The sequence below is a fragment of the Silurus meridionalis genome, chromosome 24 (assembly GCF_014805685.1).
Source record: "Silurus meridionalis isolate SWU-2019-XX chromosome 24, ASM1480568v1, whole genome shotgun sequence".
Taxonomy (NCBI): domain Eukaryota; kingdom Metazoa; phylum Chordata; class Actinopteri; order Siluriformes; family Siluridae; genus Silurus; species Silurus meridionalis.
Window position 1 is genome coordinate 4,637,594 of NC_060907.1, and position 22,919 is coordinate 4,660,512.

General features: G+C 41.0%; 3 long non-coding RNA genes across 3 annotated transcripts; all 3 read right to left on the reverse strand.

Moving 5' to 3' along the window:
• Positions 1-16,897: 16,897 nt before the first annotated feature.
• Positions 16,898-19,728, reverse strand: LOC124378462. Its single transcript, XR_006924221.1, has 4 exons — positions 19,712-19,728; positions 19,558-19,578; positions 19,114-19,134; positions 16,898-18,181 (listed from the first exon to the last, which is right to left on the reverse strand). It is a non-coding gene; the product is annotated as an uncharacterized LOC124378462 (long non-coding RNA).
• Positions 19,729-19,908: 180 nt separating this feature from the next.
• LOC124378498 lies at positions 19,909-20,738 on the reverse strand. The gene is made up of 3 exons (XR_006924258.1): positions 20,623-20,738; positions 20,485-20,505; positions 19,909-20,029 (listed from the first exon to the last, which is right to left on the reverse strand). It is a non-coding gene; the product is annotated as an uncharacterized LOC124378498 (long non-coding RNA).
• Positions 20,739-21,115: 377 nt separating this feature from the next.
• LOC124378487 lies at positions 21,116-22,646 on the reverse strand. Its single transcript, XR_006924247.1, has 4 exons — positions 22,127-22,646; positions 21,825-21,845; positions 21,687-21,707; positions 21,116-21,236 (listed from the first exon to the last, which is right to left on the reverse strand). It is a non-coding gene; the product is annotated as an uncharacterized LOC124378487 (long non-coding RNA).
• Between the last annotated feature and the right edge of the window lie 273 nt (positions 22,647-22,919).

Below are 22,919 nucleotides of genomic sequence, written 5' to 3' on the forward strand. Positions count from 1 at the left end.
AGTGAGTATAAAGCCCTTATTTCTCTCTGGATTCAACCATACGTTCTTCAGTCTCTCAAGTGTGAACAACCTTTTGCGGCCTATTTTGTCCTCCTGCATTTGCAATGGGTAAGTGTTATGCTTTATTCTTTTATAATGCTGTTTTGCTATTCTACTTTCATTTAATTGAGTTATAGCATTGTTTGTATACTGTGCTTGATTATAATACTTTTAATTAATAGTTGTATGCGCCTAGGTTATATTTTAATTGTGCATTCTGAACTGAATGTTACACTGTGTGTAGAATCTTTTTCTTGCATGAGTGTTATCTTTTGCTTATGCCCGTCGTCACCGTGATTTGACCCTGTCTAATATCTTATCTCTGTTGGTCTCTTTGCTCAGCTCCACCACGTTTGCCTCCCAGAACGACTCAGTTGGGCATTCTTCGCCGACAATTTCGCCAGTTTCAGCTCTCCTTACTTGCCGCTGAGCTTACTCATTTTCTTGAACATCTTTCCAGCCCAAGTGTCCCTGAGGATGCCTTCCTGCCTCCTCGCATTGTGCAGAGCACTTCTACGCGTGACAAGAGCACACAGACTTCTCCTGAGCTCAACAGCCGTCACGGATGCTCCTACTTCCTGACACTACACCACAGTTTTCTCCCTATCCTTCACACTGGCCTGTTGCTTTGCCAAGTCACCGTGCTCCTGTGCCTTCACCTGGCTTCGGGCCAAGCCGCTCTTTCATGTCTCCTGCCCATGCTTCTGTGTCTTCACCCGGCCTTGGGCCTAGCTACTCCTACATGTCTCCTGCAGCTGCTGAAGCCCGTACGCCTTGCTATTTCAATAAAGATGCTTAATCTCCCTCAAGTTTGTTTCCTGTCCTTCTTTGCCTATTCTATACACTCATAACATTCAGTCAGATTCTATCCTACTCACACATGTAAATACCCTATTATTATTATTAATACTTGATGTAACTAAAGGTTTGATTAACATATAGATCAAATAGGTTTTGTCAGACTACTTCTATTATATCTAATAAGTTCTATATTGCTTTATTAAGTTAATTAGGTTAATTTAGTTTGATAATATTAGTTTGATTATAACACACGCTAGATATGGTTGATTAAAATATTTTTCTCGACATTACTCCCCCCTCTGAGACTTTATAGTCTCACATTCCGCTTATAACCACTTATAACCATTTCTCAATCATACATGTCATGTAATACAGCAGTAGAACAAAGTAAAAGTCTTTGACTTCTTTGGCATATGTAGTTTTCTTCTGACCCAGATACTTTGCGTATCGCAAGGGGTCTTGTTGGAGCCCTGGAAGAGGTTACTAGCACTTTACCAGGCACTCGTGTGTTGAAAAGAATAATAAAGCAAAAACAAAAAGTAAAAGAAATAAAAGCAAAATGATTAAGATCGACAATGCAACATTATAAGATCGACAATGCAACATTATAAGATCGACATTACTCCCACCCTCACACTAATGGGTGCGCCAAACCACAACATCGATGAACTAGGAGTGGGCGAAAAACCCTGTAGACAAACATGCCAGGGAAAATTCCCACTCTGCCCGCCAGTGGCGCGACCGTGGAATCACCACCAAGGTCATCCTTAGTCGTGGGTGTACATGCAGTTAAATATGAGACACATAAACAAAATGAAAATTGAAATTAAACAATGTAGTCCGCATAATGTGCGATATCTGTGAATCAGGATAGGGCGACAGTGCCAATCCCGATGTGTTGCTGGTTCCGTTGTCCATAGAACATAGCCTCCTAAGGTAATGGTGTAGTACGTTACAGTAGTGCGTTGCATGACGAAGGTCGAAGCAGGAAACTATGGGTGTTTCGGGCTCTTGTTGAGAAGGAAAGAACCCCAAATGACTCAGCCAGGAGATTGCATAGCGTATTGTGAAGACTCGGGTGACCATCTGGAGTCCACCAGGAAGATTATAGACAGAGTTCTGAATGGAGTCTAACCACGTTCCCTCCGGAGAAAACATGTTAGCATGGCGCAAAATGGCGGTCACTGGTCTACGCTGGTCCTCATCTGTTTCCCAAGCAAACTCATCCTCTGTGGAGGAAAACCGAACCACTCATGGGGTCCATCATGGCACCGGTCACCCAAAGGACAGTCGTCACCGCCTTGGCACCACAAGCAATGTGTCTGATGGTCATAGGTTAGGCTGCACACGCCTCACAGGGACCCCTGAATGTGTCAAGGCGAAGCGATATCCCTCATAACATGTTTCTGCGAATGCACACACACCAGGAAACAGTCGCAGATTCGGCTGTAGCCACCTGGGTTCACCAGCGCCATGTTCCTGCACACAACATGAAGAACTCACAACAACAACATGGTTCATACAACATAATTTGGACAAGCAACGACTTAAAGCATTTGCCATGAAAGTGGGAAATATAGAAGTAAACCTCCACGGGTATGTTATTAGTATCAAGATCAGTAATCAGGCACAGATAGATAGATGGCTAGACAGATATACATCTGTATACATAATACAAAGGATATTAGTAAAAGGATATGTTTGGTGTGCAGCACTACGTGAGTGCATCCAGTTGGCACCATAATCAACAGCAGCTGAACCCAAAAACATATAGCTGGACAAAGATGAGTGGTGTCATAGGTGCTTTGTCACATGCCTCTAACCCTACTGTCGGCATAACACGAGGTGGACGCCGAGATCTTCTGTCACATACAATGCATGTAGAGTGGGGCACTGCTGCACGCCCTGAATTTACCAACCATTGTCTGTACAGGTTAAGGTTTGGCTGAATGTTTGTAGTTTCAGCATATTGCTTTACTGATGTTACATTGATTCTTTCCGCACATCTGAAACAGGTCGGGCTTTTGGTTAGAGGATAGTTGGGGTTCTTGTATCTAAAACTAAATTGTATTCTAGGTAAGTTCATCCCTTCCTGCCAGTTAGGGACATATACTAGACTTTTATACAAAACATCCCCATACGCTAGAGATTCTACTGAGGTTCTTTCAAACCTGCCATGTGGGATCCCTACTTGGGGAAAACCAAATACCATAAAAGCGTAATATCAACACAACTGCGGGTGCCTAATATGCGAGGTATAACTCTGTGGGGTACTCCTGTGACCACTATAATGTCTGTTTCTTTATCCGTGTCAGTCATTCGAGCCTCAAGTCTCATCTCGTATTCAGGAGTGTTTTTTATCTCTGTAGAGTTGCAGGGATGAAAAAGGGATATAGTATATGTTATAAACATATGTTGTGCAGTTACTGGAAAGGATGGTAGGACCTTGGTGTTATTTAAAAACGCCCAATGCACACCGGAACTGTTCTGCAAGCACGTTTCTGGCCATATGTACCAAACCTTTGCAGCCTGTTCTGAAGTGAGACTAGTTTTAGCAAGGTGACCTAGAGACCCTAGTGGTTTAGACCTTTTGTATCTATTTGTGGACATTGTGCGGGTTGGGAATAGTTATTTAGGGAAATGTTGGACAAAGGGACTGATATATCTGCTGGACGATGTAAATTACGGTTAATGAAAATGTAAGGGCAAATGAACCATACTGCTAAAGCCATAACGAGTACTGCCCAGTGTCTGTTGGTGAGAGTCCGTTTGGACTTTAGGAATTTTTCATCATGGTTCCACAGGTAGATCGATATCTAAGTCTACTAGATCTTGTAGATTAAGAGTGTCAAACTGTTCAGGTGGAGTGACAGTGTTTTCTTCGTTGCCTAGTAGTCTCTGCACAGTCTCTTCTAGTTTGTCAGAGTCTAGTGTGTCATGTGGTGGTCGTGAATCAACCTGATACGAACAACCTGGCCTCGGTTCTCCTTCAACTGGCCGTGGTTGTGTGGTTTTGCACGTGTCCTGTATGCTGGTCCTCTGTCCTGTGCTGGGCCTGCGCCGTCGTCGTCGTCTTCTGAGTCGTCAGAGTGGGCGCAGCGTGCCAACTCAGCCCGAGATTTCCTCCACTCTGGTCCTTTCACCGCAGCTCTGCAACAATGGTTAAGATGATACCAGTATTCCTTACCTTCAACCTTGACTGCGGTAGGAGTTGCTAGTACCACCTTGAATGGGCCTTCACGGCGTGGCTCACTCCAGTGTTTCCTTTTGAACACTTTGATATACACGTAGTCACCTGGTTGCACCTGCTGTAGTGGCTCATCAACCTGTGCCCGTGTGTGGCTTCACGGACCTGTAAATATAAAGTTCTGTGTATTTGCGTCAGATGTTTGCAATAACTAGACATGTCTGCTTCAAGTTGTTCAAGTGAGGAGCCTGTGTAAGGTCCTTGTGTAAAAGCAACTGGCATGGGTCGTCCTGTCAGCAACTCATGTGGTTTCAGGTGTGTGTTGCGATTTGTTTGAGAGCGCATTTTCATCAATGCCAGTGGAGAGCCTGTACCCAATTCAGATCTGTGCTAGCACAAATTTTTGCTATTTTCTCCTTCAACACTCCATTTGCTCTCTCAACCATTCCTTGTGACTGTGGATGGTAAACACACCCCATTCTTTGCTTGATACACAAAGCTTCTGCAAATGCTTTGATCACATTATTTACAAAATGTGGTCCATTGTCAGAGCTCAGCTTGTCAGGTATCCCAAACCTTGGAATCACTTCCCTGATCAAAAACTTAGCTACAGTCTTTGCGTCATTCTTGGCAGTAGCTGTTGCCTCTACCCATCTGCTAAAACGATCTATTACTACCAAGATGTATATTTTCCCTTCCTTCCTATCTGCCATGTCCACAAAGTCCATCATCAAATGTCGAAATGGTCCCCTTGGTTCAGGAATGTGGCTGATTGGTGCTGTGAAATGTTTCCTGACATTTCGTGCTGCACATAGCTCACAGGACCTCAGGAATTTGTCCACCATACTGGCCAGATATGGCGACCACCAATTCCTTCGGATTGTGTCTATGGTCTCCCAAAGATTACAGTGATCTACCCCATGTGCTTCAGTAATGAGCTTGGTAAAGAGCTAATGGTGCTACCCACACTCCATCAATACTTCTCCATAACCCTGTGTTGGGGTCTTGTACTGCCCTCGTTTTTCCATCTCTTTCTCCTCTCCACTTGCTACATCCTGATATTCCCCAAGATCTTCCTCTGTTACCTGCCCTCGCACTTCCTCATGTTCTTCATCTTGTACCATCATCACTTTCACACAGTCTTTTTCTACTGCTGCACTTTTAGCTGCCTCATCTGCTGCCGCATTACCTCTACTGACCATATCTCCATCAGATTTGTGGGCTTTACACTTCACAATGGCTAATGCCTTTGGAAGCATCATTGCTTTGAGCAAATCCGAAATTGCAGGACCATGTAAAATGGATGATCCATCAGCTCTCTGGAAACCCCTTTGTTCCCAGATGGGTCCAAATGTGTGACATACCCCATGTGCATATGTTGAATCAGTGTAAATAGTACACCTTCCTCCTGCTCCCAGCCTACATGCTGCTGTTAACGCTTTTATTTCTGCCAATTGGGCAGAACAAGGTTGTGGTACACTTACACTAGCTAGTACTCAAACGAGTCATCTTCCTCATTGTGCATGACCACAGCATATCCTGCTTTATTGCCATCATTCGCACGATAGCAAGAACCGCCCACAGACAAAACAATTTGGGCATTTTGCAATGGTTGGTTCTCTAGGTCATCTCTAGCTTTTAGAAATTTCTCTGCTTCTGTAGTGCACTCATGGGGAATTCCTCATCTGATAAGACCACTGATCAGCTGGATTGATTGTGAGGCACCTCTCAATTGTTAGTTCTGGTGCAGACAGGATGACATCATACCCTGTCTTTCGTGCATTCGTGATCACAAACTTTTGACTTGTCAGCAGAGCATGTAATGCATGAGAAGTGTACAGGGTCACTGGATGACCCATCGTGATTGTTGATGCTTTTCGATAGGCAAATGCTGCGGCTGCCAATCCTCTGTAACAAGGTGGCATGCCTTTTTCCACATTGTCAAGAGCCGTACTATAGTATGCAATTGGCTTCTTTCCCATGCTCTGTTGCTGTTGTGCTAAAATGGCTGATGCAAAACCTCGTCTCTCTGACACATAGAGGTGAAATGGTTTTGTGTAGTCTGGACAAGCTAGTGCTGGGGCAGATTTTAGATCACTTTTGATTGTTTCAAAAGCCTTTTTTCCTTCCTCTGTCCAGACCACACGTGCGCTAGATTTTGTCTGATCAGCTGCTTTCATCATGTCTCTGAGAGGTTGTGCTTTCAACGCAAAGTCACAAATCCACGGTCTGCTAAAACCTGCTAAACCCAGGAATGACAACATATGTTGCACTGTTTGAGGTTGTGGTGTTTTCTGAATTGCCTCTACATGAGAGGCGAGATTTTGCGTGTAGTGCCTTCGAGCACTCTACCCAAATATTCTACCTTTTGTTGGCAGAATTGCAATTTTTCCTTACTGACCTTGTGTCCATTATGAGCTAGGGTTTCCAGGACCTTTAACGAGTCCTTCATGCACTGTTCTTTAGTTTGACTACAAATCAGTAGGTCATCCACATTTTGAAGCAAACTGCTTTGAATGTCTAGATCTGCCAGATCTCGTGCTAACACCTGGTTAAAATTGATGGACTTTCACAATACCCTTGTGGCAGACGCGTGTAGGTGTATTGTTTTCCCCCGTATGTGAATGCAAACAGAAACTGAGACTCAGGATGCAGAGGTACACTAAAAAATGCTGAGCATAAATCAATCACCGTGTAACATTTAGTCCCTTCAGGGATGTTTGTTAACAGTGTGTGTGGATCGGGTACTACAGGATTTTCTGCTACCACCACACGATTTATTGGTCTTAAATCATGGACCAATCTCCACTTGTCTGAATTTGGTTTTCTGACCGGAAAAATGGGGTGTTGCAAGGGCTGTTTGTTGGAATTAACACTCCTGCTTCAACTAGTCCTTCAATGGTTGGTCTTATCCTTCTATCGCTTGTTGCGACAATTGGTATTGCTTCTGGTAAGGTAACTGCACATTGGGTTTTAATTGAATTTTCTCCAACCCTGATGACTTAACTAACCCTACATCTGTCTGATGTTTAGTCCATAGCTTTTCCGGAATTTGTTTCAGTACCTGTTCTTCTTCTAGTTCAGCCTGTTCTTCCTTCTGTTGCCATTGTCCTACCTGTCCTACTTGTGTTCTCACTTGCATCTGTCTGTTGATCAAAATAGTGTGAGCTACCACACTGTCTTCAGCTGTTAGTTTTATTCTGAGATATTTCCTGTCTAATGTCATGCTCATATTTTCTACCACTGGTATCCATTCAGTTATCTGGCTTGCTTCTCTGACCATTGGCCCTAAGTCTTTTGATTTAAAATTTTGCCCGATCATTAGGGAGACATGTGGAACAGAGTTCTCGACTGAATACCACTGTGCAATGTGGTCTGGTAGTTGTACTGTTGCAGCTATCCCTTGGGGACCAAGGATCATGTTCTCTGCTTTGAGACTGTACTGGTTCCTTCTACATGTTCTCCCACAAAGTCTCATATTCTTCATCTTGTCCCCTCATCGTACCTTATTGTGCAATGCCATGGTTTTCTGGTTTCTTCACAGTCTGGACGCATGTTTGTAAACCATATTTTCCAGTGGTCATATAGCTTGTGAATTTCTGAGGATGTCCCGTCGAGTTCCAGCCAATAGACTTTATCCAGTGTTTGTTGTTCTATTTTTCTTTCTACCATCACACACTGTTGAGCTAGGATTTCAGGAAGTTCGACCCACACTCCTGTAGGTCCACAGAAGATTTTTGCTCCTAGCTTACACAGTACATCTCTGCCTAATAGATTTGTTGGGGTATTGGGGAATACAACAATGGTGCTTGTATTGTGATTCCTTCTACTGTTATGTCTTGTGGCTCTGTGAAATGCAAAGTTTGAGTTTTACCCGAGAAGCCTACTGTCTTTACTGCTTTGCGTGAGAGGGGGAGCTTAGAGCCTTCTTTTCCAATGCTTGTAAATGTTGCTCCTGTGTCAATCAAAACGATGTCTGAGCTGGTTATTCACATCCACCATTATGGTTGGTTCTTGTGCAGGGTACAGTGAGGTGGGGCACTGTACCAGCTCCCCCTCTGGCTTCTCTGGGCATCTTCACATGTTACCTTGAGGTGGTCCCGGAGTTTGTTGATTCTGCTGATTCTGGCCCATCCATGGTCCTGCCCAATTTCCGGGGTCTTGCCAGCTTTGATTTTGTTGCTGGTTTCCTTGCTGTTGTCTTATTGGATAGGGGCAGTTTCTCATCATGTGATTGGGATCTTGACAGTTCCAGCATCTTCCTCCTCTCGGTGGTTGATAATTTCTTGGTTGAAACATTCCTCCTCTTCCTCTGCCTCTTCCTTGCCCCCACCCTCTGTTTTGTGGTGGATATTGTTGATACATTGGATAGGTCATTATTGGTTGTCCCACAGGCATTAGTTGCTGATTTCCTTGATCTGATATGGTTTGACTAGCTGGATCCTGCTGTGCATTTGTTGGTATCATCATGACTGCTGCTTGTTTAGCTGAACTTTTCTCTTCTTTGCTTTCTCTTGATTTTCTTGTTTGCTCCGTGCTATCTCTCCGAGCTGTGCTTTGTGCAGCAATGTTATTAAATCTTCTGCTGCTTGTTTACTTGCTTCCTTCTTTTCCTGTGCATTTCCACAGCATGTGTGATATTTGCCTGGAAAGCTGCCCAGGGCAGTGCATTAAGTCCCACAACTGATTCAAGCTGTTCTTGTACTTCACTTGGAAGCGCCCTCTTCAAAATTATTTTGAATAATGTGAGGTTAGCCGTTGTCTCATCCCATGCTGACCCCATCTCTTCAGCCCATGCTTTCTGTAACTTAAGAATGAAGGCCGCAGCTCCTTCTTTTTCGTCCATTTTCAGGTTTTCCACCTTGGTTAGATCAGATTGAGTTGGGTATGCAGATCAAGTGCATTCCATACGTCATTTCTTTTCACTCCAAATGTCCAGCGATCATAATCTTTCTTGTACTTTAGGGGTGCTTTCACACCTTTCTTGCCTCTGTTTTTTGCTTTTTCTGGCGATGTCTTTGATTCTGGTCATGCTCAGGTGGTTCTAGTTCCTCTCGCTTTCTTTCCCATTCTTCAGGTGGGATATCTAAGTCATAATCATGTTCATAATCATATCTCCCTTCATTGCCGCTTTCTTCATTATCTCCCTCTTCTCCTTCAAGATTCTGAAATAACACTGTTTGTTTGTCTTGCTCTTCCTTTGTTCATTTTGTTGTCTGAAGCTAGTAATTCCATCCTCCCTTCAATGCGTCCTCCTGTTATGTCTAGTTGTATGTCGTGATACTCTCTTTCCTAGTACTGGGTAGAAGCTAATCACCTTTGGCTTCTTTACTTCAGCATATGGTGGTGGTTTCTTCTGTTCCTCAAACTCCTCCAATGGTGGGGCTGAGGCCTTTTCTGACCCTTTTCCTCCTTACTTCCTGTTCCTTCTCTGTCTTTTCTTTGTGCACTTTTAACATCTCCCCTCATGCTCAAACCATTCAATGATGTCTAATTTCCGTTTTGTCTTTTCCTTCTTCTCTTTTTATTTCTCCCAATTTCTTATTCTGGTCTTCATTACATCACACTTTTCTTTGTTAAATGTTCCCTCTTCTGGCCATTGCAAATCCCCAGTTGTCAGGTTTTTCCATTTTTTCATGTATTTTTTGATCTCTTTTTCAGCCCCTTTATGCCTTATAATTATCACATCCACAGGTGTGATTGGGGATTCCTCCTTGCTCATGATGCACCCTGTCTCGCTCTGTGTGCTTCTCACGGTGGCCTGGGTTTCTATTTTGAGCAGACCACTTTAGATGGACGTTTATCCGTCTCACTGTCTTACAAGGTCGTGTTGGATTCTTTCGGCTTTGTCCACTTAACGAGTTGATTTTATCGATTAGAATCGAGGTGGCTACACCTCTTTCCCACAAAACCTCTTTAGGTTCTACTACAACAGTTGCCGTCAGTCCTGAGCAATAATTAGATTGTTCAGGTACTTCTGCATTTAATTCTATCAATGGTTCCTCGTCTTCGTTGTGTGGGTCTGCTATGAAATCAAACAGGTGTATCACGGCTTTACTAGGTTTAGGGCTTTCACTAGGGTGCGCAATACTGGGCTTAACAGTTGAGGTTTCCAGACGCTTTTATTTTTCATACCAGTTTTCCTCTGGGAATATCTGGTGTAACACCTCTATGCCATGTAATCGTGTAATAGCCCACAATTTGTCTTGTATCTACTTCTCTGTCTGCCTCCTCTCTATACCGTTTCTATCTTTATATGTTCTTTCGTCCCAAAATGAGTTCTAAGTCCGTTCGTCTCTATCTCTATGTCTATCAAATCCATACATTTATCTTGCTATATTTTCTCTATTTGATTTATTCGTTTATTCGCACTGTGTATGTCCGAGTGTATGCATGTATGTGTGTGTGTCAGCGAGCGAACACTATGTGTGTGCTATACTCCGTGCGCCTATGCGCATGCGCACCCCCCTTCGTGCGCTCCGTGTCTATACGCGCGTGCCCGCGCCCCTCCTTTCTGCTCCGTCCTCGTCCACGCGCAGCTCTCCTGTGCTTCTAATGTGTGCGCGTATATACCATGCTATTTTATCAATAGTACAGATATGCAAATAATATGAGTATACTCACAAACTCAGCATCATCCCAAGCAGCGTAAGCAAACAGCAAGCAACAATACAAACACAGGCATACATATAAATTCACAGACAAAACATCAACATACAGAAAACACCACTATAAATCCGGTTTTTTACAAAAACACGCTTTTCACGAACAATATGACAACAACACTTACACAACTGCAGTTACAACGTTTCTCTTTTTACCGTACATGTACACATGGCCATCACTTCATCTCAATAATCTCAATATCCTCGGGTCCCACCCGTACTCGTAACGGTGACTCTCCGAGCCCTTTACTCTTATACTGACAACTCACGACCTTTTAAATGTACCCTTTCCACCCCAGGTTACGAATCTGGATCCCTAGTAAAGACCTATGGTATCTTTCCTGTTTTAGACCATATGAGAAGTGTTGTCTTCTCACATCGGGACTTGCACCGAATCACCAAGACTTCACTTTTGGGTTTACACGATTTCGGTCTGCTTAGTCTGCAACCTAATTAGACCATATGGAAAGTCCGACAGACTAAGGTACAAACAATTAGCCGTAGTTTCACGTGGGTCCCACCCTGCGTCTCTATACGCAGTGACTCTCCACCTCACAACTTTATTCACGTGGGTCCCACCCTGCGTCTCTATACGCAGTGACTCTCCACCTCACAACTTATGTCTTTACTTTTGCTTATACTCATCCAACACTAATTTTCCACCCGATAGTTCTTTGGCCCTAGGCCAGCAGTCTATACCCTCCCCGGGGCCGACAACCTCATAGGCATACAGTTACTAATCACAGACTTTGAGTATAACAGGTGTCTGCTTACCTTTTTTCTCTGAATTTTTGTTTCCAGCGGCTGTAGCCCACAGGATGCTCGGTCCCCTGTTCAGGTTTTCGACCTTTGTGCTGACCTTCAGGGCCCCACGTTGGGCGCCAATAAATATGTCGGAACTCAGAGCCCGTCTCTGAGGCGACACATCGAGGGTGGATTTCTTTGCTCAGAGGATTCCCAATAATGCCCAGCCAATTCTAGAAAAAACACAAATATAATAGACACAAACCGCCAATGAAGGATCCTCAGTCCTGGATGAGTAAAAGCAAAACTTCTTTATTTCCATGCACGTTCCAAAGAGCTCAGTAGAAGGTGGGTACTTCACATCAAAATGAACAGCACATCAACAAATGATAGAGCACGCCATAGTGAGGAAGTACACTGACTGTTCGTTTCGCGCTTGTATTTATACCCTGTAGCCACCGTGTCTTTTCTATTTTTTCAAATTCTTTGGCCTTGAGAAATTCCCCTTATGTCTGCCTTCTTGCCGTTCCTTGTCCCCTTTTGCCTATCCTTGTCAATTCCCCTTATGTCTGCCTTCTTCTGCCAAGTCCCTTATGTCTCGGATCTTGCCTATCCTTGTCAATTCCCTTATCTTTGGCCTTGGTGTTCATTCTTCCAAATAACACCATATTTGGAGTTCCTGTTTTTCCAATTTCCTTATATTCGGCCCATAATTTTATACATAAAAAAAATATGAGTGAGTATAAAGCCCTTATTTCTCTCTGGATTCAACCATACGTTCTTCAGTCTCTCAAGTGTGAACAACCTTTTGGCCTATTTTGTCCTCCTGCATTTGCAATGGGTAAGTGTTATGCTTTATTCTTTTATAATGCTGTTTTGCTATTCTACTTTCATTTAATTGAGTTATAGCATTGTTTGTATACTGTGCTTGATTATAATACTTTTAATTAATAGTTGTATGCGCCTAGGTTATATTTTAATTGTGCATTCTGAACTGAATGTTACACTGTGTGTAGAATCTTTTTTCTTGCATGAGTGTTATCTTTTGCTTATGCCCGTCGTCACCGTGATTTGACCCTGTCTAATATCTTATCTCTGTTGGTCTCTTTGCTCAGCTCCACCACGTTTGCCTCCCAGAACGACTCAGTTGGGCATTCTTCGCCGACAATTTCGCCAGTTTCAGCTCTCCTTACTTGCCGCTGAGCTTACTCATTTTCTTGAACATCTTTCCAGCCCAAGTGTCCCTGAGGATGCCTTCCTGCCTCCTCGCATTGTGCAGAGCACTTCTACGCGTGACAAGAGCACACAGACTTCTCCTGAGCTCAACAGCCGTCACGGATGCTCCTACTTCCCTGACACTACACCACAGTTTTCTCCCTATCCTTCACACTGGCCTGTTGCTTTGCCAAGTCACCGTGCTCCTGTGCCTTCACCTGGCTTCGGGCCAAGCCGCTCTTTCATGTCTCCTGCCCATGCTTCTGTGTCTTCACCCGGCCTTGGGCCTAGCTACTCCTACATGTCTCCTGTAGCTGCTGAAGCCCGTACGCCTTGCTATTTCAATAAAGATGCTTAATCTCCCTCAAGTTTGTTTCCTGTCCTTCTTTGCCTATTCTATACACTCATAACATTCAGTCAGATTCTATCCTACTCACACATGTAAATACCCAATTATTATTATTAATACTTGATGTAACTAAAGGTTTGATTAACATATAGATCAAATAGGTTTTGTCAGACTACTTCTATTATATCTAATAAGTTCTATATTGCTTTATTAAGTTAATTAGGTTAATTTAGTTTGATAATATTAGTTTGATTATAACACACGCTAGATATGGTTGATTAAAATATTTTTCTCGACAGATTTATATTCTTTGTAAGCAACCATTGCGTGCACACTAATTCTGTGTTACTGATATGATGTGGATTAACACTCACTCATAACAGGTGTTTTAGAACCGACATACCAACAGTACACAAGTTTGGGGTTAATTAGCCGAGAGTTCAGGGTAAATGTGACTGTAAATGCATCTTGCTTTCTGTAATTCACCCTGCTCTTATTTAAAGTTGTACTGCATCATTTATAAACTTAAAATTCACTCCCTAAAATTTCATAGAATTCAGTTTATTAATGTGCAGTATTATTAGCCCTGCCATTCACGTGCAATGCTTGAATGGCAGGGCTAATAGTAACCTCCCCGTTACCATAGCAACGATCCAAACAGAAGAGGCTTTTAACAGCGTGTGAAGCTCCAACCATCTAAAAAATACAGGAACGATAGATAGAATTTAGGGTTGTTTTTTTACTTATTATTTTTTTCTTATTGCAGCTTTTCAGTGTTCGCTCCACACTCCAGATCAGTAGGTGGCGGTAATGCACCTTTTCGTTGGTCTGCCAAACCACCATAAAACACCACCACAACAACAACAACAACCATCATCATACACACTATAAACATCATGAACTATGAACAGTATGAACAACTATTGCTAACTTTTACGCTATTTATTTGCTTTTATTATCTCGAGGTTCTGTGGATGAAAGCATGTTTGCCCAATTACATTTATATTCCTTATGATCCCAGAAATATTATCATAATTTTATTTATGGCAATTTTGACTTTATTGAAACATATTCTGATTACATTTGTCGATTGTCTGGTTGCATTTCTCGAATTTCTGACTTCATCCCTCGAAGACATGGAGTCATTTCTCGCTATTCTGACTTTAGTTTTCACAATTCCGGAGTCCCTTCTCACAAATCTGACTACATTTCTCGAAATTCTGACTTCACTTCTCGCAGTCCTGATTTTTTTTCTCATATTTCCAAAGCCATTTCTCGTAATTCAGACTTTTTTCACGCAACTCGGACTTTACCTGCGAATCAGATTTACTTTCATCTTATTCTGAGTTATTTTTGAACAACAAGTGGTATCTGGAGCAATCAGTTCTGCTCCTGCTATAATGTTACGATGCTTCATGTGTACATGGCAGACAGGAGATTAGGCTACAAAGGCTGCGTCTGCTCTGTCCAGCTACTGTATTTTATTATTTACAATTGTGTGCCTCGGTGAAACTTCAAAACGTGCAAAGATAATAATCTTGTAAACACAAACCAGGTTTGAAATGAAAAGGGCCAATAAAACATGACCATCACATCATCAGGTGTGATACAGGCCTGTCTAACGTTAATGTCTCCCCGTTTTACTGCATTTAAAATGTAGCAAGGTAAAACATGAAATCAAACTATTCAGCAGATTGTGATTGTGTAACGTAATGTGAAATGAATGTGTATGGTATCAGAGTGAACAAGAACTGATTGTTGTGACTTTTCAATATTAGTACAACTACATACTGCATCACTGTATACACACAGCTTGTGTATTTACTGGACTCTTGTTAATGTACTATTACAGGATGGACGACCTTTTCAGCTTCCTGAGGGAGAGAAATGTTCCTGAGTCCACCATAAATAAAATGATTTATGATAAGGTAATCAGCATTCATGAATGCAGTGCAGATTATTCACACTTTTGTACACTGAACAAAAAGAGGAATATGAGAGTATAACAGTTGATGGATACTGATAAGTGAGCACTAGTTTTACACTACACTACTTATGGGCAATGCCATCTGAAACCAAGCAGGTTATAAAGCAGGTGTGGGAGAATCAGTCAGTTTTACTTTTATACTTATGGATAAATATGAAGTTTGTGTCCTTAATTCCTTGTATTTTATCATATAAAATGGTATCTTCAATGGTATGAAATCATATGTGGGCATATTTGTTTATCTTTAGCATTATAGGTTACCATTTTGAAAGTACTATGGTAAAATTTTAGGTGTTTAACAGTACACTGTACCCAAGTCTTGTTTTATGTATTTTTTTATTTTTATCTTGTTTTTATACCAGTGTTTTGCAGTAATGACAGATGAGGAACTGAGGAACTGTTTGCCTTCTCATAGAGTGACCGGTTGGCAGCAATGGGGTTTTGCAGGAAGAATGCAAGATATGCCAAGCTCTAGGGCAAAAGTGTAACGCTTACAGAGCTCGGACATACACTTCATACGGCTCCTCGTCTTGTTGTATGGTGAAGTCGGTTCCAATGAGCTGCAGTCCGCACGCAATTGCATGGTGTTAGATTATGGAATAATTCTCCAACCTTCCCCTCCACAGAACTTTCTTCCTCTCAATCACTGTCCAATTCTTGTGTGCTTTTTCACATTACCTAGTTTGTAGAATATAAACAAATAGAACATGCACGCATCTGAAAAATAAAATACTCTTTTCCACACTTTTCACAGACACTTTCATGTAAATTATGTTTATTATATGTTATTATATGTAAGTAAATGAATAGTCCATAGTGTACAAAAGGTTGAAGACCCCTGCTCTCCACACATCTGGGTTCCCAGGATAAATGTACATAAAAAACAAACCAACAACCTGAAGTTGCACATTCACTCAGGTTTGTTGATGGTGGTCTGCCAGGCCATCTCTTATCCCAGAGATTGCTCATGTCTATGTTACCTTCTGGCTCTCAGTGTTAGTTATGCTGTCATAGCGAGTCTTGCCAGAGTCTCCAACTGCACAGTGTCCACAACTTTTATACAACAATAAAGAGATTTAATAATCCATATCTTTCTCTCCCTGTCACCCTTCTGCTCTCTCTCTCTCTCTCTATCACACTCTCTTCTGTCTCCCATCTGCTCTCGCTCTCTCTCTCTCTCTCTCCTCTCGCTCACTGTTACCCTTCTGCTCTCTTGCTTTCTCTCTGTCCATGTCACAGTTCTGCTCTCTATCTCTCTCTTTCTCTCCCTGTCACCCCTCCTCCTGAGGGTAACCACTGTTCCTGCCCCGCTTCTCTCCTCTGATCTGCCTCTGGATGGCGTTCTCTTCGATTGGAGGCCACACTGTGCGGCTGGGGATGGTTACACATCAATGGCCTGGGAATCCATGAAATTACAGAGTAACACAGGAGCTTTGAGGATGAATTTGTACCCTACGTAATGTCAGCAGTCTGCTACACTGACTCAGGACCACAGGTTGGATTTGTTTACCATCACAGCACACATCATATAGTTGTAATTAGAGGTGGGTAGAGTAGCCAAAATTTGTACTCAAGTAAAAGTACTGTTACTTCAAAATAATATGACTCAAGTAAAAGTAAAAAGTAGACATCCAAATAATTACTTGAATAAGAGTAAAAAAGTACTTGGTGAAAAAACTACTCAAGTACTGAGTAACTGTTGAGTAACGTCTGATTTATTTTTTAACACAAGACAACAGTCAGACAGACAAAAATACAAAATAATTTTAAGGCAAATTATGGCATATCCAATCCATAAAATAAATTAAAATGAATTAATTAAAAAAATAAAAAATAGCTTAAATTAAAATAATTCAGGTAAATTCAAGTACTTAAATAAAATAATAAATTAAAAAATAAATACGCACAAGTAACACAAATTTCCAAACCTTTATTCTTTTTTACCAGGCAGAACTAGAACGAGGCAGCCCATGAGCCCATCTCAAACTGTGTGTGTGTGTGTGTGTGTCTCCAGTGACAGAACAACAGAAGGAAACACACACATTTCATAGCAGGGATGCTGAACAGAAAACTGCACACCAGAAGGAAGCAGTCAACGTAAAACGTGTGTGCGCGTGTGTGAAAACATGCAGAAAAAATTATTTCACCAAAAAAATCACTCAGTGATGTCACTATTAAACTTCAACAGTAGCTGGCTCTCAAGGTTCTTGTTGTGAAGCTGTGATCGTTTAGCAGTGAACAGGAGTCCTGCATGACTGAAAAGTCTTTCACAGGCTGCAGATGCAGGAAGACCTGTGTTGACTTTGAGTGACAGATTCTTGATGTGAGGAAAGATGTGGGGTAGATCAATACCTGCAGGGGAAGGACATGAAAGGTACCTCTCCAGCTCTCCTACTTGTGATTTTCCCAACTCGTTTTCCTCCTCGTTTGTGTCTGCATTGCCGACGATTGATTCTGACAGGTTTGTGTTGCTAACTAACCCGTCCCGCCGCTGAGATTGAGTATGGTAACGTGACAAAACTACATTTGATTGGTGAAACACAGTCACGTGGTAGCGCCTTAGCGGAAGTTTCTCTCTCTGTCAAAATAAAACATTAAAATTGATGCGGAGAATACCAAAGAGGTAAAAAGAGAAGTAACGAGCTCATTGTAGCGGAGTAAGAGTACATTTTCTTCTTCACAAATCTACTCAAGTAAAAGTTCTTCCTTATGAAATCTCAGGGAGTTTTTCTTTTGCCACAGTCACCATCGGCTCATTTATTAGGGGCAAACTTATAAATCTAAAGAAAAATCTTATTCATTTCTTAACAACCACATTTTCTGTGTGAGGCTGTTTTTAGACAATGTCCATTATTAAAAGTGCTCTGTGTAGTAGTGAATTGCTCGTGTGATCAGAGGAACACACTGAAAAGGAATCACTTTGTGTTTATTTACAGTGCACAGGAGTGGTGGGGGAGTGGGAAAAGAGAAGTTGTGAATGCGAGTATTTCTTAGTCCATTGATCGGCATTGTTGGGAGTTTGGAGGCGTGTCAGGGTAGCGTTGCTTCTTTTCCGAGTTGCTCGAAACCACGGCCGGGCCAAGGAAAGCTGAGACCCCGTCCTGTCTGTATGGGTGGGTCCCCAGTGTCCTTGGCACGTAATGACCTCTAGAGGGTCGAGGAAGCAGGATAGGCACCGGCATGGTCACTGCTTCCTGTAATAAAAGGGAGAGAGAATCCGTGAGTTAGTCGGGAGCCAGACATTCTCCAACCTGCTTTCCTTTGTGGCTCCTTTTATACTCTTCAGTCGCCTCGAGGAGGGTGAAGATTTGCCGCTCTTCTTATTAGGTCTCAGCCGTGCCTTGTTGCTGTCGTGTTCGGAGCGGTTGCCTGTTGTTGTGTGCGGGACGTGAGGCCGACGTCACAGTGTGTATGTGTGTGTGTGCGAATAAGTGTCTTTGTGTGTGTGTGTGTGTGTGTGTGTGTGAGAGAGTACCTGTGTGTGTCTGTGGGAGTGAGTGTGCGCATGTGTGTGTAAGTGTATGTGAGAGTGAATGCACACTTGTACACACTCACTCTCACAGACACTCAGTGTGTACAAGTGTGCATGTGTGTGTCAGTGTGTGTGTCATTATACAGTGTGTGTGTGTTTGTGTGTGTGTGTGTACCAGTGAGAGTCTGTATGTTTGTGTGTGTGAGAGAGTGTGTCCATGTGTGAGTGTATGTGTTTGTGAGTGTCTTTGAGAGTGAGTGTGTGTGATTGAGTGTGTGTTTGTGTGTATTACCAGTGTGTGACTGTGTGAGTAATTGAGTGTCTGTGTATGTGAGATTGAGTGTGTCTTTGAGATTGAGTGTGTATGTGTGTAAGTGTTTGTGCGTATTACCTTTTTTATCCTGCTTCAAAGTTGATATATAAACAAATTTTATAAAATTTGACATTATAATGAGTGTGTGAGTTTGTGTGTGTGTCAGTAGGTGTGTGTGTGTGTGTGTGTGTGTGTGTGTAAGTGTTACTGTGTATTACTAGTGTGTGACTGTGTGTGCGTGTGCGTGTTTGAGTGTCTGTGTGTGTATGTGAGATTGAGTGTGTCTTTGAGAGTAGGTGTGTGTATGTGTGATTGAGTGTGTACGTGTTTGTGTGTATTACCTCTGAGTGCCTGCCTCAATTCTGAAATTAAAAAATAATAATAAATTTAAAAAATAAGTTAAAATTATTATATTTATGCCTTATATGGCATGTGTGTGTGTCTGTGTCTATATGTGTCAATCTTTGAGTGTGAGCGTGTGTGTGTAAGTGTTTGTGTGTATGTGTGTTTGAGTGTAAGTGTTTGTATGTATTTAGTCAATTTCTCTCTAAACACTGAAATAAAAACATTTTAAAATTGTATTAAATTTTATTAAGTTACTATTGTAATTATATATATATATATATATATATATATATATATATATATATATATATATATATATATGTGTGTGTGTGTGTGTGTGTGTGTGTGTGTGTGTGTGTGTGAGATTAAGTGTGTCTTTAAAAGTTAGAATAAGTTTGTATGTATGTGTGTTTGATTATGAAAGAGTTTGTGTGTATTACCATCGTTTTCCCTCCTCAACACTGAAATGAAAACACAATAAAATGTTAAAGTTTTAAAATAAGTTAAAACTATTATATGTCATTGTAAAGTGTGTGTCTTTGAGACTGAGTGTGTGTATAGGTGATTGAGTGTGTAAGTGTTTGTGTTTATTACCTTTGACTACCTGAGTCACTTCTGAAATTAAAACACAATAAATGTGAACAAATTTAAAAAGAAGTTCAAATTATTATATCTACTGTCATTATATGTGTGTCTGTGTGTGTGTGTGTGTGTGTGTGTGTGTGTGTGTGTGTATGTGTGTGTGTATGTGTATCAGTGAGTGTTTGTATGTATCAGTGAGTGTCTGTGTGTGAGTGTGTGCGTGTGTGTATATTACCAGTGTGTGTCTGTGTGTGTCAGCAGGTGTGTGTGTGTGTGTTTGAGTGTGTAAGTGTTTGTGTGTATTACCATCGTCTACCCTCCTCCTCAACTCTAAAATAAAAACACAATAAAAAGTTTTAATTATTATATCTACTTTCATTATAATGTGTGTGTGTGTGTGTCTTTGAGACTGACTGTGTGTATCTGTGTTTGAGTGCGTCCGTGTTTGCATGTATTACCCCGGGTGTATTATTGGGTGTATTAACTCTGTGTGTGTCAGTAGGTGTGTGTGTGAGTGAGTGTATCAGTGAGTGTCTGTATGTGTGTGCATGTGAATGTGTGCGTGTATGTACGTGTGTTTGAGTGTGTAAGTGTGTAAGTGTTTGTATATATTAATGTCAATTTCTCACCTCAACGTTAAAATAAATTTATTTAACACAATTTAAAAAGAAATTACTATTGTAATTATGTGTGTGTTTGTGTGTATGTGAGATTGAGTGTGTCTTTGAAAGTGAGATTGAGTTTGTGTGTATGTCTGTTTGATTATTAGTGTTTGTGTGTATTACCTTCGTTTTCCCGTTTCAACACTGAAATGAAAAAAGAAAATAAATGTTATAAAGTTTTAGAAGTTCAAAACATATCTACTCTCATTATAGTGTGTGTGTCTTTGAGACTGAGTGTTTGTATGTGTTTGTGTGTATTACCTCTGACTAACAGCTTCGATTCTGAAATAAAAACACAACAAATGTAATAAAATTTGAAAATAAGTTATTATATCTACTCATTATATTTGTGCGTCTTTGTGTGTCAGAAGTTGTGTGTGTGTGTGTTTGTATCAGTGAGTGTCTGTATATGTGTGTATGTGTGTTTGAGTGTGTCTGCGTGTAAGTGTTTGTGTCTACTACCAGTGTGTGTCTGTGTGTGTGTGTGTGTGTCTGTGTGTGTGTGTGTGTGTGTGTGTGTTTGTTTGTGTGTGATTGTGAGTGTGTAAGTGTTTGTGTATTACCTCTGTCAACCTTCCTCAACTCTGCAATAAAAACACAATAAATGTTATAAAATTTGAAAAGAAGTTCAAATTATTATATCTACTGTCATTATATGTGTGTCTGTGTGTGTGTCTGTGTGTGTGTGTGTGTGTGTATGTGTGTGTGTATGTGTATCAGTGAGTGTTTGTATGTATCAGTGAGTGTCTGTGTGTGAGTGTGTGCGTGTGTGTATATTACCAGTGTGTGTCTGTGTGTGTCAGCAGGTGTGTGTGTGTGTGTTTGAGTGTGTAAGTGTTTGTGTGTATTACCATCGTCTACCCTCCTCCTCAACTCTAAAATAAAAACACAATAAAAGTTTTAATTATTATATCTACTTTCATTATAATGTGTGTGTGTGTGTCTTTGAGACTGACTGTGTGTATCTGTGTTTGAGTGCGTCCGTGTTTGCATGTATTACCCGGTGTATTATTGGGTGTATTAACTCTGTGTGTGTCAGTAGGTGTGTGTGTGAGTGAGTGTATCAGTGAGTGTCTGTATGTGTGTGCATGTGAATGTGTGCGTGTATGTACGTGTGTTTGAGTGTGTAAGTGTGTAAGTGTTTGTATATATTAATGTCAATTTCTCACCTCAACGTTAAAATAAATTTATTTAACACAATTTAAAAAGAAATTACTATTGTAATTATGTGTGTGTTTGTGTGTATGTGAGATTGAGTGTGTCTTTGAAAGTGAGATTGAGTTTGTGTGTATGTCTGTTTGATTATTAGTGTTTGTGTGTATTACCTTCGTTTTCCCGTTTCAACACTGAAATGAAAAAAGAAAATAAATGTTATAAAGTTTTAGAAGTTCAAAACATATCTACTCTCATTATAGTGTGTGTGTCTTTGAGACTGAGTGTTTGTATGTGTTTGTGTGTATTACCTCTGACTAACAGCTTCGATTCTGAAATAAAAACACAACAAATGTAATAAAATTTGAAAATAAGTTATTATATCTACTCATTATATTTGTGCGTCTTTGTGTGTCAGAAGTTGTGTGTGTGTGTGTTTGTATCAGTGAGTGTCTGTATATGTGTGTATGTGTGTTTGAGTGTGTCTGCGTGTAAGTGTTTGTGTCTACTACCAGTGTGTGGCTGTGTGTATGTGAGTGTGTGTCTGTGTGTGTGTGTGTGTGTGTGTGTTTGTTTGTGTGTGATTGTGAGTGTGTAAGTGTTTGTGTATTACCTCTGTCAACCTTCCTCAACTCTGCAATAAAAACACAATAAATATTATAAAATTTGAAAAGAAGTTCAAATTATTTATCTACTGTCATTATAATGTGTGTGTGTGTGTGTGTGTGTGTGTGTGTGTGTGTGTGTGTGTGTGTGACTTTGAGACTGAGTGTGTGTATGTGTTTTGAGTGTGTAAGTGTTTGCGTGTATTACCCCGGGTGTTTTATTGGGTGTATAACCTATGTGTGTGTCTGTAGGTGTGTGTGTGTCTGTGTGTGTGTCTGTGTGTGTGTGTGTTTGTGTGAGTGAGTGAGTGGATCGGAGAGTGTCTGTATGTGTGTGCATGTGAATGTGTGTGTGTGAGAGTGTGTGTGTATGTGTATGTGTTTGTATATATTAATGTCAATTTCTCGTCTCAACGCTGAAATAAAAATTTATTTAACACAATTTGAAAATAAAATAATATTGTAATTATGTGTTTGTGTGTGTATATGTGACATTGAGTGTGTCTTTAAAAGTGAGCTTGTATGTGTGTTTGAGTGTGGAAGTGTTTGTGTGTATTACCAATCGCCCGCCAAACCCCTGAAACACAATAAATGTTGTAAAGTTTGAAAAGAAGTTACAATTATTATATCTACCGTCATTATAATGTGTGTCTGTGTCATTAGATGTGTATGTGTGTGTGTGTGTGATTGGATGGGTCAGTGATTGTCTGTATGATTGTTTGTGAGTCAGTGTGTGCATGTGTGAGTGAGTGTCTGAATGTGTGTGTATGTGTGTTTGTGTGTTACCATTTTTTATCTGGT